Below are 17,835 nucleotides of genomic sequence, written 5' to 3' on the forward strand. Positions count from 1 at the left end.
CTAGACATCTGTGACCGTTTTGGCAGGAATTTTACAGCTGGATGCTCTTCCAGTCACCAACTTTCACCCGTTTCTAAACTAGCTAATAATTTCCCCTGGTCAAACATGTTTTTCACTGAAAGGTACAAACAACCAACCTTACATACCTGACAATGCTCATTTACAACCCTCACTTAATGCCTGGACAAGGCTACAAACAAACATACGCACAAAGGGCTTCCACACAGTTTCCGTCCAAATCTACTCAAGACTTTTGTTAGTCAAGGTTATAATAGAAAAGAAATACTCCAAAGTGGGAATGAACATGAAACCACATGGTTGGTAAATGAGCTTCTTAAGTACATTGCCATACTTCCACTACTCAGTAATAAAAATTTCGAGTTTCAAATCTTCGCCTGTAATTTCTCTTCCAGTTTGATAACCAAATAGATAATGTACTTTATGTAATCCTAAGCCAGCCCTGATATAGCAGTCTGTCAAAGCCATTCCTGTCTTTTTCCCTAAATACTGTTAACTTGTCTATACAGTATCCAAAGTTGTTCTTTTCTCACATAGGGTATGATGTGGGAGAGCAACATCATTTTAATGTCCCTTTTTGCAGGCTTGCACAAGTTAGATGGAGGCCATTGAGGTAGATTTTCTACAGCTGGAAGCCCTTCCTGTTGCCAACCATCTGTTTCTAAGTAATGTGCCCCACCCCATAGAACGTTTTCACAGATTGGAAGTGGACGCTACTATGGTGGTGACACTTGCTTACGACTATTGCTTCAAGTTAAGACCAAACACACAAGGGTTACTTTCAGTTCCCGAGTATCAAATCTACTTACAAGGGTTTATAGAAGTGGGACTTCAGCCAAAACCATGTGGTTGGAATGCAAACTTCTTAACCATACATCCATGCACATTTTGCTATTTTTAGAAGGTGAAGTGATAACATAGCTCTTCCAGTACTTTTTCATATGTACTAGGTCAAGTGGCACATCTGCAAACTTAAATTACATTCCATTTAACTAAACTTGGGTCAAGCCTAGTCAAATATCTATCCCTGAACATGAAACTTAAGTTGACAAACTTTTAGAGTGTCAATTGTTTAGCAGTACATACAAGCACACATGAAATACCTCGTACTTAAATTTAATTAACACATTAAATTAGGATCTCATTAGATATTAAAATACAAACTGGCAGACATTAAACATCAGATTTAAAGCGTTTCTGACAGTAATATACCAGCAAGGCTGAAAAATTACTACAATCTTCAGAGGCCACGCACAGACTAACAAACCTAAAAGTCAGAAATAATGACTAACAACAAAATGTACAGAAAACATCAATGACAATCTGGATTGGAAAGGGATTAACAGCAAAAAAGAAAAGGGACTACAAAACCTGGCAGTAAAACAATTTAAGATCGATTTATCATATTTTAATACTGTCTACTTATATGTATAACTAAGCTCCGATTTTAGTCAGCTAATTACTTTTAATTAGGAAGATACTTAATATATCAATGCTAAACTAGATATTTTTCTTTCTTTCTTTTGCCTTGTTCAAGCTCTTTCTAAATCTTTTATGCATGAAACATTTAAACTGTGTGACAATGTCTAGATATAAAAGAGCAATCATGCTATCTTAAAGGTAACAGTTTTGGCATTGACACTAAGTATGTGGGCGATTATTTGAGACATGTTTTTGCATGTATACTTCTTTTCTCTCCTCAGACTAAAAGAAAAAAAGCATTTGCTTACCAAGAGATGTGTGGGATTTCTAACAATATGGTTAATTCCTATTTCATTGGTTCTAAGCAGTTGTACTACATCAACAAGTATCCAAAATTAATACATTATGTGAATACACCTAAATGTGTACACATGCAAATATGCTATCATGCAAATGCTTATGTACATGTATTATATAACTGAAAGTGGTGCACATCCATGCACATAAACTGAAGACCAGAAAGTCAGCACAGGAAGGGATTTTAATTATGCTACCCATCTCTCCTACCTCCTCCTCCTTCGATCTTCTATTTTGTATCTCCTCTTAAGCTCACCCTTTTGAACTTTGAAGGAGATTGCTCTGGCACCCCATCATTACCTATCTCTGCCTTCTTTCCCACTACTCTCACGCACCCTCATAATATGGAGTTGCCATGTATAAAGCAAGCCATCTATGTTTGTCCTGAAATCATGCCTTAGTTTCACAAAACCCGACATGAAAAACTGCACATGTGGGGCTTTTGGGTTTTTCCCAGGTCTTCCTAGTTACTTGGCAACTTAACTAGCGCTGGTGCCAAGACAAAAAAAGCACCAAGTATACACTGTCAAGTGGTTGGCATTAGGAAGGACATCCAGCCACAGAAACCATGTCGAAGCAGACACCGACGCTCGACAACCCTGCAGTTTGCTGGATCCTATCAAACCATCAAACCAATACCTGTACACACACACACACATACAGACAGAGAAAGAGAGTTAACAGATGAGATTGGGAGACTCATCTGTAGGACTTGTAACACCATATCTCCCATCTAATTCTATGGGTCTGTGTAAGCTGAGCAAGTTTATTCTTAATATACATATATCGTTGCTGTTGTGTTAAACTGTTGTATGTCCAAATGTGAATTTTTTTTTTTTCTTCTCAATGTTTATTTTTGCTTGCAATAGCCGGTTCTTTTGGTCAAACTATCATATCTCCAGCTGCTTCAGATGCCAAGTTATCAAAAATTGTCCAAGTGTAGTACAACGGTTTTGCTATGGACTGGTGAAACTACTTTTTGTTTTCTGAAAAAACAACCATATATATTTAGTTGTGTATTAATCATCTGAAAATTTTCACTCTTTGCCTTTTTCCTTTCTTTTTTTTATTTACACGCATGAATGTGTGTGTATGTGTGTGGTTCTTTAAAATGTTTCAGCTTCAAAACTGCAGTTATGCTGAGTAACCATATATTCATTCTGTACACTCGGAATGGTTGGCATTAGGAAAGGCATCCAGCTGTAGAAACACTGCCAGATCACATAGGAGCCTGGTGCAGCCTCCTGGCATCCCAGACCCCAGTTGAACCATCCAACCCATGCCAGCATGGAAAACGGATGTTAAACGATAACATAACCAAAGAGTTTTAGTATGGTCTGCATCCTCTCTCTCTCTCTCCCCCTCTCTCTCTCCCCCTCCCTCTCTCTCCCTCCCTCTCCCTCTCTCATCGAGGTCGACTTTGCCTTTCATCCTACCTGAGGAATAAAGACTCAAAACTGGCTTCTTGGATTCCCCCCATCTGCCACACCCTGTACGAGATGCCACTTCATCACAGGAATACTCATTTTGGGCAGCTGAGTGGACTTGAACAATGCGAAATGAGGTGTTTTGCTCAAGAAGAAAATGCATTGCCTGGTTTAGGGACCGAAACCACAAACACACGATCATAAGTGCAACTACCTAACCACTAAGCCATGCACCTCCACTAACATACATACATATGTATAGACATCCATATATACACACACACACACACACAAACATACATGCACACGCGCGCACACACACAAACATACATGCACGCACTCAGACACACATACATGCATGCATACACACAAACATACATGCACGCACACACAAACATACATGCACGCACGTATGCACACACACACTTTATGTAGATATGTATATGTACACACACACACATATATATATATATTATATCTATAGTACATAATTTAGAACCTTCATTGCTAATTATGTTTAGAAGACTATTTGAACAGAATTCTCCCACAGTGTTGCAAATCCAAACCACTGCAATAATGACACAAAATCCAATCAAACTAACGAGCTTTACTTTTCAAATGGGCAAACAACATTTGTTTAGGCTTTCTTTTTCTCTTTTTTTCTTTTCTTTAGTCATCTGCACCCATCAAGGAATGTATTTTCTTGATCATTACAGATAGATTTCTCCCTCCTCCCTGAACACAATGTAAAGAAACCCCAGCATGGACAAACATGCCAGAAATAGCAGCCAAACGTTTTTTTTTTTTCTGTTCTTTTGATGATGAGATACAGGCATGATAGCATGGTTAAGCAGTTCACTTCTCAACTATGTGATTCTGGTTTCAGTCCCATGCGTGACAATTTGGGCAGGGGACTTCAATTAGTGCCAACCACAGCCTTGTGGGTGGATTTGGTAGATGCAAACTGAATGAAGCTCATCGTGTGTGCGTGTGCGTGTGTGTGTGCGTGTGTGTGTGCGCACGCACCTCTAAAAATTACTCACCTACAGGCAGTGGACACGTTTCTCTTGTCAACAGGCTGTGTACTGACTGTGCTTTTGAAAATGTGTAGAAAAAGATATCTGTTACTGAAATACAGATATGGGTTAGCAGGAAAGGGAAGGGCATCCTGCTATGATAACATGCCCCAATAATATAGTGTAACCAATGTAAACAAGGAAAACAAAAACCTGTAAAAACAAACTGGATAGATTTGAAAGAAAAGGACACTAATGTGCTCCTGGTCAGGAAAACCGGATGGTTGGTCACAGCTGGAATGTCTGATTAGAACCCAAAGCAAAATAAAAAAATTTTTTTAAATCAACATTTTTGTCATGACTCATCACTAAAGAGGAGATATTCACCTCTAGATTTAAGACATAACATGGTCAGCAGTTTAATGACAACAGGGTTTGAAGATTTTATTTACATTAAACAAGTCAGATAAATTACCGGTGTTTTATTGTAAAATCGAGGGCTTTCATTGGCTAATATTGAAATTTATCATTGAGGAATGAAGAAGCTTAACTGAAAACTAAAACGTCATTTCTCATGGACTACTGTCCACAATAGCCAAGAGGAAGTGATACTAAAGTCCACCAGATGAACAGGTGTTCAGCTGGTTCAAAACCCACATTGGATGTGTCATTGTGTATTTCAACAAATAGATAATATCCTTTTCTACTCTAGGCACAAGGCTCCAAATTTTGGGGGAGGTAGCCAGTCGATTAGATCGACCACAGTACGCAACTGGTACTTAATTTATTGACCCCGAAAAGATGAAAGGCAACATCAATCTTGGTGGAATTTATACTCAGAACGTAAAGACAGACAAACTACCGCTGAGCATTTCACCAGTGTGCTAACGTTTCTGCCAGCTCGCTGCCTTAGATAATGTCTAAATATTACTTCAGTCAATTATGTGTGTTCGTTCATCAGTGACGAGGACTATCTGGTCATCATGGAGTTGGAGCTGAGCATCAAGGGTGCACTGGTGACTGATCAAGTCAAGCCACACCCAGAAGGTTCTCTGGCAGTGCAGACAGATAATGGTGATGGTAGTGGTGGGGACTTGATGGCACCAGTTTTCTTGGCCTGCCTGCATTGGTCTGCTGCAGCAATTCCGTTGGCTTTGCAGGTTTGCATGCCTTTACAAACAGTTGATTGCCACTTGCTTCTGTCCCAAGCTATCTGCTCCCAGGTGAAATGGCTGATGCTGAAAGGCAGGACGAAAGCTTTTAACCCTTTAGTGTTTAAACCAGCAGTATCCAGCCCAAATATTCTATCCAAACTGGCCAGAACCAGGTCTCACACCTACCCTGCAGTGTAATTCTAAAAATAAACAATTCAGTCTTTCAAATCTCGAAGCTACAAGATAATAGCAGATAAATTTTTTAAAACATAAATAAATAAGGAGTACTTTTGACAAATTAATCTGAACACCAAAGGGTTAAGCCAAAATATTTTATTTGTTTGATGTTCAAACTGGCTAAATCCAGTCCCTCACACCTCCCCTATAATATCAAACTAGAAGTGAGCAACACAATTGAGCTAAAAGATAATGCATGATTAATTCAAAACAAGGTGAAGAAATAAGTATTACATTTGACAGAGTAATCTGAAAGCTAAAGGGTTGAAGTAACTTTGAAGTCCCTTTTCTGGCCTCACTGGAAGTGTTTTGCCAGAGAGTTCACAATATAACAGTTTCTTCAGTTAAGTAATTAAAGACAGTAAAAAATAAAGCAATGAGGAATCTTCTACATTGTTGCAAACCCATACTGGAAACCTCTACCAAATCTTCCTTGAAGCATACCCAAAAGTATAACAAAAGACAGTTAATAATATACACCAAGATCAACAGTCAAGGAGAGAATAAATATTGTCCGATCATTGCTTTGCCTTACATCAGTGGCTTCTCCAGCCACCAAGCTATGGATCATTCAGTACCAGGCTGCAGAGAAAGGAAACTAACCCTTTAGCATTCAGATTTCTGTCAAATGTAATGCTTATTTATACAGTTTTGCATTCATCGTGCATCATCTCATAGCTTTTAGATTTCAATAATGTGATTATTTTTACAATGACATTGTAGGTAGGCTAGGTGTGAAATGTTGGATCTGACCAATTTCAATATAAATGAGGCAGAATACTTTGTCCAGATACGGCCAGCTCAACCCTTTAGCATTTAAACTGGCCATATTCCGGCCTAAATATTCTACCAGTTTTATGTTGAAATTGACCTCTCATAGCAAACCTACAATATCAGTGTGAAATTTAACACTCACCCCATCAAAATCTCATAGCTACAAGAGAATGCATCGTTAATTATAAACATGAATAAATAAACATTACTTTTGACAGAATAATGTAAATGCTAAAGGGTTAAATTCAGTTTCTATTTCATTGACTATCGGTCTGTAGGGTATTTTTGCATTACGTATACGTTCTTTTTAACTGTTTCAATCATTGGATTGCAGCCATGCTGGGGCACCACCTCGAGTTTAGTCAAACAATCAGCCACAGTATTTTTTTTTCCTTTAAATCTGCTACATATCCTATTAGTCTCTTTTACTGAACTGTTAAGGGGGATGTAAACACACTAACACCAGTAGTGAAGCAGTGGTGGGGGTGGACGAACACACACACAAAGACAAATACACAGATATACATAAATATGATGGGTTTCTTTCAGTTTCCATCTCCCAAATCCACTCAAAAGGATTTAGTTGGCTCAGGGCTATAACGGAAGATGCTAGCCCAAGTTGTCACAGAGTGGGACTGAACTCGGAACCATGTGGTTGGAAAGCAAGATTCTTACAACTCCGTCATACATATATATATGTAATATATACATATATATATGTAATATATACATATTATATATTTTAAAGCAGTGCTCCAGCATGGCTGCAGTCAAGTAACTGAAACAAGTGTGTGTGTGTGTGTGTGTGTGTGTGTGTGTGTGCACTAATTAAATATTGACTTATTATATGTGTGATCCTTCAATCTGTGGATAAACTGTCTTGGGCCAGGGGCCACTACCTTAAATCATTGACCAGTGTGACCAGGCTGACCTGGGGTTAAACAACAAAGTAGATAATCAGAAATGGCCATTCAGGAGTAAAGGACACACTGGAATTATTTAGATTTATGTTTCCCTGACGAACATCAAAGAAACACTCCCTCTGCTACCATTTTCACTTGAGTACAACACATTCCAACATCATGTGACCCTTTTTTTTTTTTTTTGTTTAACCCTTAGGTATAATGCTACCCTTTACTTTTTATCTTGATGTTTGTCCCCTAACCTTGACAGTGTGATAGTTGTAAAAGAGAGTCATTGTTATGCAAGCAGTGTCCATTTCCAATCTTCTGTGAAAATATGTCTGGTCACGAGGAAATATTGCCATGCCATAGAGCATGGCAGGAATGGCTTTGTGGTAAGAAGCTTGCTTCCCAACCACACAGTTCCAGGTTCAGTCCCACTGTGCAGCACTTTGGGAAAGTGTCATACTATAGCCTTGGGCCAATCAAACCCTTGTGAGTGGATTTCATAGATAGAAACTGAAAGAAGCCTGTCGTGTGTGTATGAGTGTCCCCCACCACTGCTTAACAGGTGTTGGTGTGTTTATGTCTCTGTAACTTAGCAGTTCAGCAAAAGAGAAAAGAATAAGTAACAAGCTTAAAAAAAAAAACAAAAAAAAGTACTGGGAGTGATTCATTCATTCGACTAAAGATCTGAGGTGGTGCCCCAGCATGGCTGCAGTCTAATGACAAGTAAAAGATACAAGATACCTGGAAACAGGTGAAGGTTAGCAACTGGCATCCAGCTGTAGTAAGTTTGCCTCAACAAATTTTGATGCAAGTATGGAAAAGCAGGTGTTAATTATTCATGTATCCTCATGCTTAACCCCTTAGTATTCAGATTACTGTCAAATGTAACCCTTATTAATTCACATCGTTTTGAATTAATCAAGCATTATCTTGTCACTTCGAGATTTTGATGATGTGATTATTTTTAGAATGACATTGTAGGGGAGATCAGAAAGGCCAGATCTGGCTAGTTTGAACATAAAACATGTAAAAATTATTTGGTTGGATATGACCGATTTAAATGCTAAAGGGCTTAAGACTTACTGAGCTATAGTCCTGATCAAGAAGAATTAGTACAACAGTTTGAAACTGATCCCTGCCCCCACTTCTTCACAAAAGCAAACCAGGATAGATCACAAATATCCAGTTAATTATGAAGAAATAACTTATTAAAATTAGGCTTACACCGATTGCTATTTAAAGAAAGCCAACTTAATTCTCTCATGAGAAATGCTTTGAAAAGCTGAAGTGAATCCCAGAGTATGAATCAAAAAGGGAGCCACTATATCGGTTCTCAACTGGGGTCCACAAAATTGTTAAAATCTGCAATAAATTAGTTATATACTTCTACAATACACAAAATATTTTTTTTAATGCAATTCCTAATATTTAATTCTAAAAATACAAGAGGGTTTTTTAAAACCTCGAATGGCTATGAGGGAGCACCTGGAGCAAAATAGGAATTGAAGGGCTCATAGGTACAATAATGGTCGATAACTACTGATGCAGATGGTCAGTCAGTCTACTAAAATAGCAGCTAAATCTCATAACACTTACACCATCAGTAAGCCTGCCCTGCTGGATTAGTGTAAAACAGGGATTGAACAACAACAACTAAAAAGAACTGGGTAATTACCATCCAAAAAGGCCGACATCCAAATCCCAAGAAAAGACACGATGTAAAAATCTCAGAACACCACCTTTTTATGAACGCCCTCCAGATAAAACATTAAGTCCAAAGTTGAAGTCAACCCTCAGTATATTTCAGACAGTCCATGGATTAAAACGTTTTTTAAAATTATTTCCTATGTCCCCCCAAATTCCCTCCTCACTAAAGTAGCTGGTTATGAACTGAGCTAATAATACTCCTTTAGTATTCTACAACAGCAATCAACCACAGAAATAAAGTCATTCCCTCAAGGCTGCACACAACATACCTCTGTGGTGGCCTCCGAACATTCTTCACATAACAAACATACTTACAAAAAGGTTGGGTCTTGTTTCTCCCAGGTGGGAAATCTAACTTTAAAAAAGCTAACTGTACAAAGAAGGACATATTCTTCATGCCACCTGCATATTTGAACTGGTATGTTTATTCCACCCACACACTTTAGTTTAAAAATAATAAAAAATAAAAATGTAAAAACAAAAAGGTGTAAAGATGATAAGATTAGTTTTCTCTTTTGTTTCTTTCCCTCCACCCCCACTTCATTAATAAGCTACAAAAAGAAATTCCTTTAATGTAAGAGTTGCAAACCTCTCTCAGATTATGCCCTACAACCAAGATAAACTTAAGCCAAGATGTGATTGAATGATACAGCCATGTGGTTTCATGTTCAATTTCATTGCATGGTACCTTGGTCTTCTATAGTTTCCAATTAGCCAGAATCTTGTGAACAAATTTGGTAGACAGAAGTCATGTGTAAACCCCACTGTGTGCATACACGCACATGCATGTGTGCATATGTATCAATACAGTTTGAACCCTTTAGCATTTAAACTAGCCAAATCCAGTTTGAACATTCAACACGTTTTACATTCAAAACAGGCCATATCTACCCTCTCACACTTAGCCTACACTAATAATCACATTGTAGTCGTAGCTGATGCCAGTGTCACATAATTGGCCCATTAAAACCACCTTTCAATCGTTAGGCAATATGCTGTGCTTGTGAAAACCTGTTGAACCAAGTGAAATTGTAGTTGTGGCCAATGTCAGTGCCTTCTGACTGGCACCCATGCCAGTGGTATGTAAAAAGCACTGTTCGACCATTGGGCCTCGCAGAAGCAGTGATAGGTGACCAAAACCTTTGGCGACATACTGTGCTTGTGTAGACCTGTGAAGCTAAGTGAGATCGTAGTCGTGGCTGATGCTGGTGGCAGGTCAATGGCATGTAAAAGGCACCCACTACACACTCAGAGTGGCTGGCATTGGGAAGGGCATCCAGCTGTAGAAACCTTGCCAATTGGCACCTGGTGCAGCTCCCCAGTTTCCAGTCAAATCAGCCAACCCATGCCAGCATGGAAAGTGAGTATTAAATGATGATGACAACGACATCACTGAAACCTCAAAGCTATAAGAAAAGGTCTCAATTACTTTTACTTGTTTCAGTCATTTGACTGAGGCCATGCTGGAGCACCACCTTTAGTCGAGCAAATCGACCCCAGGACTTATTCTTTGGAAGCCTAGTACCTATTCTATTGGTCTCTTTTGCTGAACAGCTAAGTTACAGGGACGTAAACACACCACCATTGGTTGCCAAGCGATGTTGGGGGACACACACACACACACACACACACACACACACACACACACACACACACACACACACACACACACACACACACACACACACACACACACACACACACACACACACACACACACACACACACACACACACACACACGTGTGTGTATGTGTTTCTCTTTTGACAGCATGACAGTCGTAAACAAGCAGTGCCCATTGCTTCCAATCTCCCATGAAGACGGGGGAATATTACCTTGGTTGGAAACCGGTGAGAGTTGGTGACAAGAAAAGCATCCAACTGCAAGAATGCCTGTCGCAAGCACAAAGCTGCAGGTGTTAAAACATCAGTGATAAAGATTTAACTATTATGAGGGAGGTCAAAGTGACCGACAGAACTTTTGACTGCAGTGCTCCTGCACAGCTGCAGTCCAATGTCTGGATTCATTAAAAATATACATTTGTGATAGTTTCTATTGACGTAGATTAACAAAGGATGTAAATAAAAGAAACACTGAAAGAACCGTGCGTCTGCACAAAAACATGGAATAGATTCAGCATAAGCTGTAACTGATCACTTCTCAACGCTTTGCAAGGAGAGGTGCAGCAGACCATGACCAAGTGATCTGGCCATTTGAAAGTTATAAACAACAACAATCATTTAAAAATGCATGTTATATGACGTCAGAAATACATGATTAATAGATCATGCATGTGACTGAACAAGACTGGCAACATTAGAGCCTATATGTGGTTGCTTAATATGCTAGAAATAACAGCCCAACAGCCTTGATATCTACAACCTACTATCTTAACCCTTTAGCATTTAAACCAGCCATATCCGGCCTAAATATGCTAACCAGTAAGAGCCAGCCTATCACACCAACCCATCAATGCCATTTAAAATATTCTAAATTCTCTCCAAAACTACTTTCAGCAATAGTTCAAGATTAGTCTTGCTTTGCCAGTAGCTACGAGAAAAATTATGGAAACCCATGAGAATCATACTTGTAACTTGAGGATCTGGTTTACCAACAGCATCACAATGACAATTCTACAAATAGTAGAATCAACAGTTCTATGAATAGTTGACAATTCTATGAATAGTTGACAATTCTATGAATAGTTGACAATTCTATGAATAGTTGACAATTCTATGAATAGTTAAAAATGCAGTGGAATATTCAGCCACTTCACCCAATGTCAAATGTTGTTGAAACCAAAAGGAAATTAATATTTGATTGCATGGGTCCAACCAATGTTTCCTCCTCAACAGAAGAGCTCTAAAAGCCAACTCACACAAGTGTCAGACACTACAACACTAGAAAATTGCATTTTGGGAAGAGCAAATGTTAAGAAAGAAAGAAAGAAAATATTTCAAGTGAGAAAACTACAAACTGAGTCTGGAATGATTTGAGAGTTATACAAACTGTTGCTCCTCCATCATTCAGTGAGATGCAACTGTTTCAGGATAGAATTTAAATGACGTGTTAGCAGCAAGTAAGCTTTTACAAAGGAGGCACTTCAGGTTGCAAATGGTGCCCCATTTCCACAAACCTTGAACCAATAAGACCAAAAAAAGTTACCAAAATTCAAAAGGAAACAAAATCCATAAGTAATGGAGTCCATCTGTTCGACTAAAACCCTTCAAAGTATTATCATGCTCCAGCAACCCCAAGAGTGGCACAATCCAATGCTAAACAAGTAAAAGAAGGGACCAAGACTAAGAAAAGCTGGCTGCTATTTCTAGCAGATCAAGCGACTGTAAAGTCACACCCTACTGTAAAAAGAAGTCAAAACTGTAGATATGTTGTCTAAAATAGTATAAAAATATACTGGATGGTCACAGGTGGAAAGACAGATTATCTGTCAGATCAAAACTGACCCAAGGCTAAACAATTTAATGACCATTTCCCATGGAAGAGGGACAAAACTGATCCTCAAAACATGGAAGGGGAAATTTTAATTGGAAAACCAGATACTAAAAAACAATGTAGTAAATATATTAGACATTTGTCCAGTTTAATTACAATCCATTTCACTAATTAAAAAAAAAAAGTAAATCAAACATTTTTACACAATGCCAATTATAACCGCAGATCTGTTCGTCTGTCCCTTTACTTGAGTATCGGATTTCATTTCACCCCACCCCCAAAGAACTACACATTACTAAGTATCAATATCACTGCCTTCATCTAAGTTACAGGGTCACCTTCATTTAAGTTGTATTGCTACAAAAGTTAATTAAAGCAAAAAAAATCAACCAATGATTAAGGAATTAGTCGGTCGTAAGAATTGGTCAGAACATAAGAATAGGAAATAAAGATCAAAAAGTTGTCTTATCTCAGCAAATTGTTGACCCTGCGTCGAGATTTAGTTAGCTTCTCCAGTTACGAATGACCAGGTCACACATTTAGCATCCTTCAATTAGTCATTAAAGCAAGATTTTATCTCAGTTACACAATATCTATTACAGGATGGCCGCTATTTCACAACCTGAATGTCAACCTGAATGTTGTCAATGAAAAAAATCTAAATCAGAGTTGAACAAGGACAAGAGAGAAAATAACTAAATATTGCCGGGTTATACATTTTGACAGGATGACCATGGTTTGTATCTCTGATCCGGCATATGACCAATAAATTAGAGCAGAGCCTGAATGTCCTTGGTCAAAGATCTAAACCAGAGCTGAACAAGGAAACCACCACCATGTGTGGTCTGATTACACCATATTACAGTTTGATTGATCAAATCTACTCTATCGGGTCTAACCAGGAACAGCCACAGAAAGGCAGATTAAACAGCGTCAGTTGAAAGTTATGGGGACCACATTAAGAGGGGTTAAAATAGCAAAAGGGTTTCAGAGGTGGTATATAACAAAAACCAACTTTAGAGAGATTTTTCTCTTTTTACTGTATCTAGTCCTAAGACCCTTGAGGTTGGTTACTTGGTTTCCATGGTGCCGACATGACCAAGATGGCATTTCCCCTGGATGGGATGCCAGTCTGAGTAGACTGGAACAGTGTTTTACTTAACTCTTTAGCATTTAAACCGGCCATATCTGGCCCAGATATGCCTCGTTTTAAGTTCAAACTAACCAGATCCAACCTCTCACACACATCCTACAATGTCATCCTAAAAATAGACAATAACATCAAAATCTCAAAGATATGAGATAATATATGATTAATTCAAAGTCATATGAATGAATAAGCTCTACATTTGGCAGAGTAATTTAAACCCTAAAGGGTTAAGAACAAAGCACATCACCTGGTTCAGACTTGAAACCACAATCTTGCAATCACGAGTGTAACACCCTAACCACTAGGCTATGCATCTTTACAATAACTTTACAGGACCACGTATTGAATAGAAACCAGACTTTCCCCAGGGACTGAGCATTTGGTACTTGGGTGCTTTACCTGTTTCTTTTTTCTTTTTTTTTAATCACCCTTGACATGAACCATGAAAACAAGTCGAGCAAGGTTAGAAATAAAAAAAAAGAAAAAGCTTCATAAAACCATATTTAAGCTAAAAACTTCTCACTGGGAAGTAAAATACCAACTCAACGAAAAGAAATAAAACTTATAACTATGATATACATAGAAGTGAATTATTCATTAAAAAAAAATTTAGGTCGTGGCTAATAGTGTTTCACCATTAGAAAAATATAAAAGAATGTGTGACTGGTTTAACAAGTTTTATCTCATCAACACAAAACACAAAAATGCCAGGCTAAATAACTACACACACACACACACACACAGACAGACGCCCACACTGTAACAAATGACAATGCATACTCGAGTGGAAAGAGTGATTTTTGTACTGGATTCTCTCTCTCTCCTCACTAACCCCCCCCCCCTCTGAATCAGAATGCTTAAAAAGAAAAGAAAAAAAACTTATCAAAGTCAGAAAATGAACTTTTAAGTCTATCAAAATTAAAAAGAACTGATTAGAAGTCTTCAGAGAAGAGAGAGAGAAATGGACTTTTACCGAACTGTGCTGATTATTGAGGGCTTGGTGTTAAATGTTAGATTAAAAACCACAAATTTAGCATGTCAAAAGAACGTGTGTGTTACACCACAAACACCAGTAGTAGTAGTAGTAGTAGTAGTAGTAGTAGCAGCAGCATTGGTAGGTTAATGAATATCGCCCTCACCTTTAAGAACACCCACTTCTATGTCCCAGTGGACCTAGTTTACAGTAAATTATTACTGACGAGGAGGGAAGGGCAGTGGATAGCTCACATAACTGACACATTGATAATTGACAAGGGTTTCATTGGGGGTGGGGTTAGGCAATGGTGGACTGGCCAGAGTTCAACTTTTGTTAACATATAGGTGGGTGGGTTGTCTTGATAAGGTTCAACCAAGTTTAACATATTCAAATTTAGTTTCACTCAATACATGGCGTGCGTGTGTTGTATTCAAGGGATAAGTACAGCATGGCTATGTGATCAAGAAGCCTGCTTTGCAATCATGTGGTTTTGGGTTCAGTCCCATAAGGTACCATCTTCAGCAAGCAGCTTCTACTATAGCCGTGGGCTGTCCAAAGCCATTGAGTGAATTCAGTAGATGGAAACTGTGTGGAAGCCCATTGTGTGTATGTGTAAGTTTGTCCCCCACCTTCACCATTTGACAACCAGTGTTTTGCTTACATTCCCATTATTTAACAGTTCAGCCAAAGATACTGACAGAATAAGTACGAGACTTAAGAAATAAGGCCTGGGGTTAACTTGTTTAGGTATATACCCTTTAAGGTGGTGCCCCAGCATGGCCACATTCCAATGACAAACCAGTAAAAAGGTAAAAGAAATGTTTGCCCTAAAGTTTATTTTCAAGGCATGGCTGTGTGTTAAGAAGCTTGCTTCCAAAACACATGGTTCTGGGTTCAGTCCCACTGCATGGCACCTTGGGCTGGTGTCTTCTACTATGGCCTTGGGCTGACCAAAACCTTGAGTGGATTTGGTAGATGGAAACTGAAAGCCTGTGTGTGTGTGTGTGTGTGTGTGTGTGTGTTCATGTTTGTCCCCCACCACCACTTGACAACCAGTGTTGGTGTGTTTGCATTCCTGTAACTTAGCGGTTCGGCAAAAAGAGACCAATAGAAAATGTACCAGGCTTAAAAGTAATGGGCTTGATTCGTTCAATTAAAAATTCTTCAAGATGATCCTGCAGCATGACCACAGTCTAACGCCTGAAACAAGTAAACAATAAAAGCTTAACACACACGAGTTACTCAGTAGAAGTTGTTTTATATGTAACTTCCAATAAAGAAAATCAGATGCTTGACTAATAGACAAACCTAAGAAATCTTGTATTATAGAAGTTTTGTACGCAAGTAAATATAACACACACCATTGCCATATTCTAATCACCTCGCAACCTCTTGTACTTTCAAAACGGATGACTGGTCAGACGACCTGACAAGTTGTATGCTAACTATATCCTTGGTAGAATGTGAATCAATTATGAAACATCAAAAGCAACTCAGCAGTTAAGTGTAACTATCCTCTCAACCTTTTAGCATTCAAACCAGCCACACCCAGCCAAAATATCCTACTTGTTTTATGTTCAAACCAATCAAGATCTGGCCTCTCTCATTTACCCTACAATGTCATTTATTATTAAAAAAACAAAATCATATCAAAATCTCAAGCTATAAGATGATGCTCATAGCTTTGATTCAAAACAATGTGAATAAATAAGGATTACATTTGATAGAATCTGAATGCTCTAAAGTGTTAAACAAGACCCTCACAGCACCAAATCCCCCATGTGGGATTCATAGCTACACTTACAATTCAATGTTAAAAATTATCTGATCACTTCAAATTCACAAGACCACTACCCCTGAGAACATCCTTCCATTACCCTCAGTAATGCAACCCAGAGCTAAGCCCTCTTTACAGAGATAGATCCCAATTTTGAGGATTACAGTAGTGTATCCCATTCCTTGCTTTTGTCCCTGCCAATTAATCTCTTATACTCACTTCCAACAGATAAAAAGTTAACCATCAAAAACCTTATTCACTTTGAAACTCCTTCCTTCTGACCACAAAAAAAACTTCCAGGAGACCAGATCTATTAGGGCCCCACTTTCCTCTGTAACCAGGGTGCCCTTGCCCCCCAGAAATTTAAAATAGTGTTTTTGGTTTCACTTTCAATGTTTTCTTCTTTTCAACAAGGTCTGGTAAACAAAGCTGTCCACACATATACTCCATTTGTCCCTCAGGTTTTGGCTGGACAGACTGACCACAGTAATGCAACCAGTGCTGATGGAACTGACACTCCATTCTGATTTGGCCTTGGGTTCAAGTTTTGTCCAATAATACCCCTCCTTCATTCAAGTATCTCCTACATGCAACAGGCATGCCAAATTGTCACTGACCACATGAATACATACTGCCCCAGGCCAGAAACATCCTCCAGTGTGTCATAGTGATGCCATCTCCTACAAATGGCAATGATTACTGCACCATATCACAAAAATATTGCACCTTGCCCTTCCTTTAAATCCAAAGCACACACCAAGAACCCACACAGCTGGTCCAAATGCTAAATCTCACTAACTATCACTGAAGAATTCATATCCTAAACGCAGTAAAGACTCCATCTCAAAGACCAGCCTTCAAGTCCAGAAAACACTTCCTTTGTAACAGGTACATATCACAAGATCTTGTCGCAATGTGATGGCTCAAGTGCTTCACCTCCAAGATTCAAACACATCTGCTGTAAACCATATAGCTGTTCTCTTTGTGTGTGTGTGTGCGTGTGTGTAGAACAAGATAGCTTTCAGTAGTACCCCTACAACCTGATGGTACTACCTGTACCATCAGGTTATAAGTGTACTAAATTCAAGTGTTAAAAATAAGTGATCAGAGAAAAAAAAAAGGGAGGGACAGGTAAAGGACAATACCATGTACTCGAATTAAGTATTCAAGAACATTCCTTTACAACAGAATGGTAAGCCGAACAAGAAATTAATGCAGCTGCCCATACCTGCTTTGGCAGGTAAATACACTATTTCTAACAAAATAAGTGTTCTCGTTAACAATTGGGTGAAGTAAGAACAAGATGGAAACCTGGAAAAGGAGGGGGGGAGATTCTCTCAGAAATGAAAACATCTGCAATAAATTTAAACTAGGTTCAACAACTAGTGGAGGCCCACTTCAGCCCACTCACCAGTAGTTAGATAAATCACTGAATCATTGCAATTAATTTCAAAGA

The 17,835-nt window shown here is 38.6% G+C and overlaps 1 protein-coding gene across 14 annotated transcripts in view; it reads right to left on the reverse strand.

The window, feature by feature from the left end:
- The window catches only part of LOC106868560 (moesin/ezrin/radixin homolog 1), a 137,751-nt gene that overhangs the window by 92,150 nt on the left and 27,766 nt on the right, over window positions 1-17,835 (reverse strand). The window lies entirely within an intron of this gene.

This window comes from Octopus bimaculoides, chromosome 27, assembly GCF_046866305.1.
Source record: "Octopus bimaculoides isolate indiv1 chromosome 27, ASM4686630v1, whole genome shotgun sequence".
NCBI classification, from domain to species: Eukaryota; Metazoa; Mollusca; class Cephalopoda; order Octopoda; family Octopodidae; genus Octopus; species Octopus bimaculoides.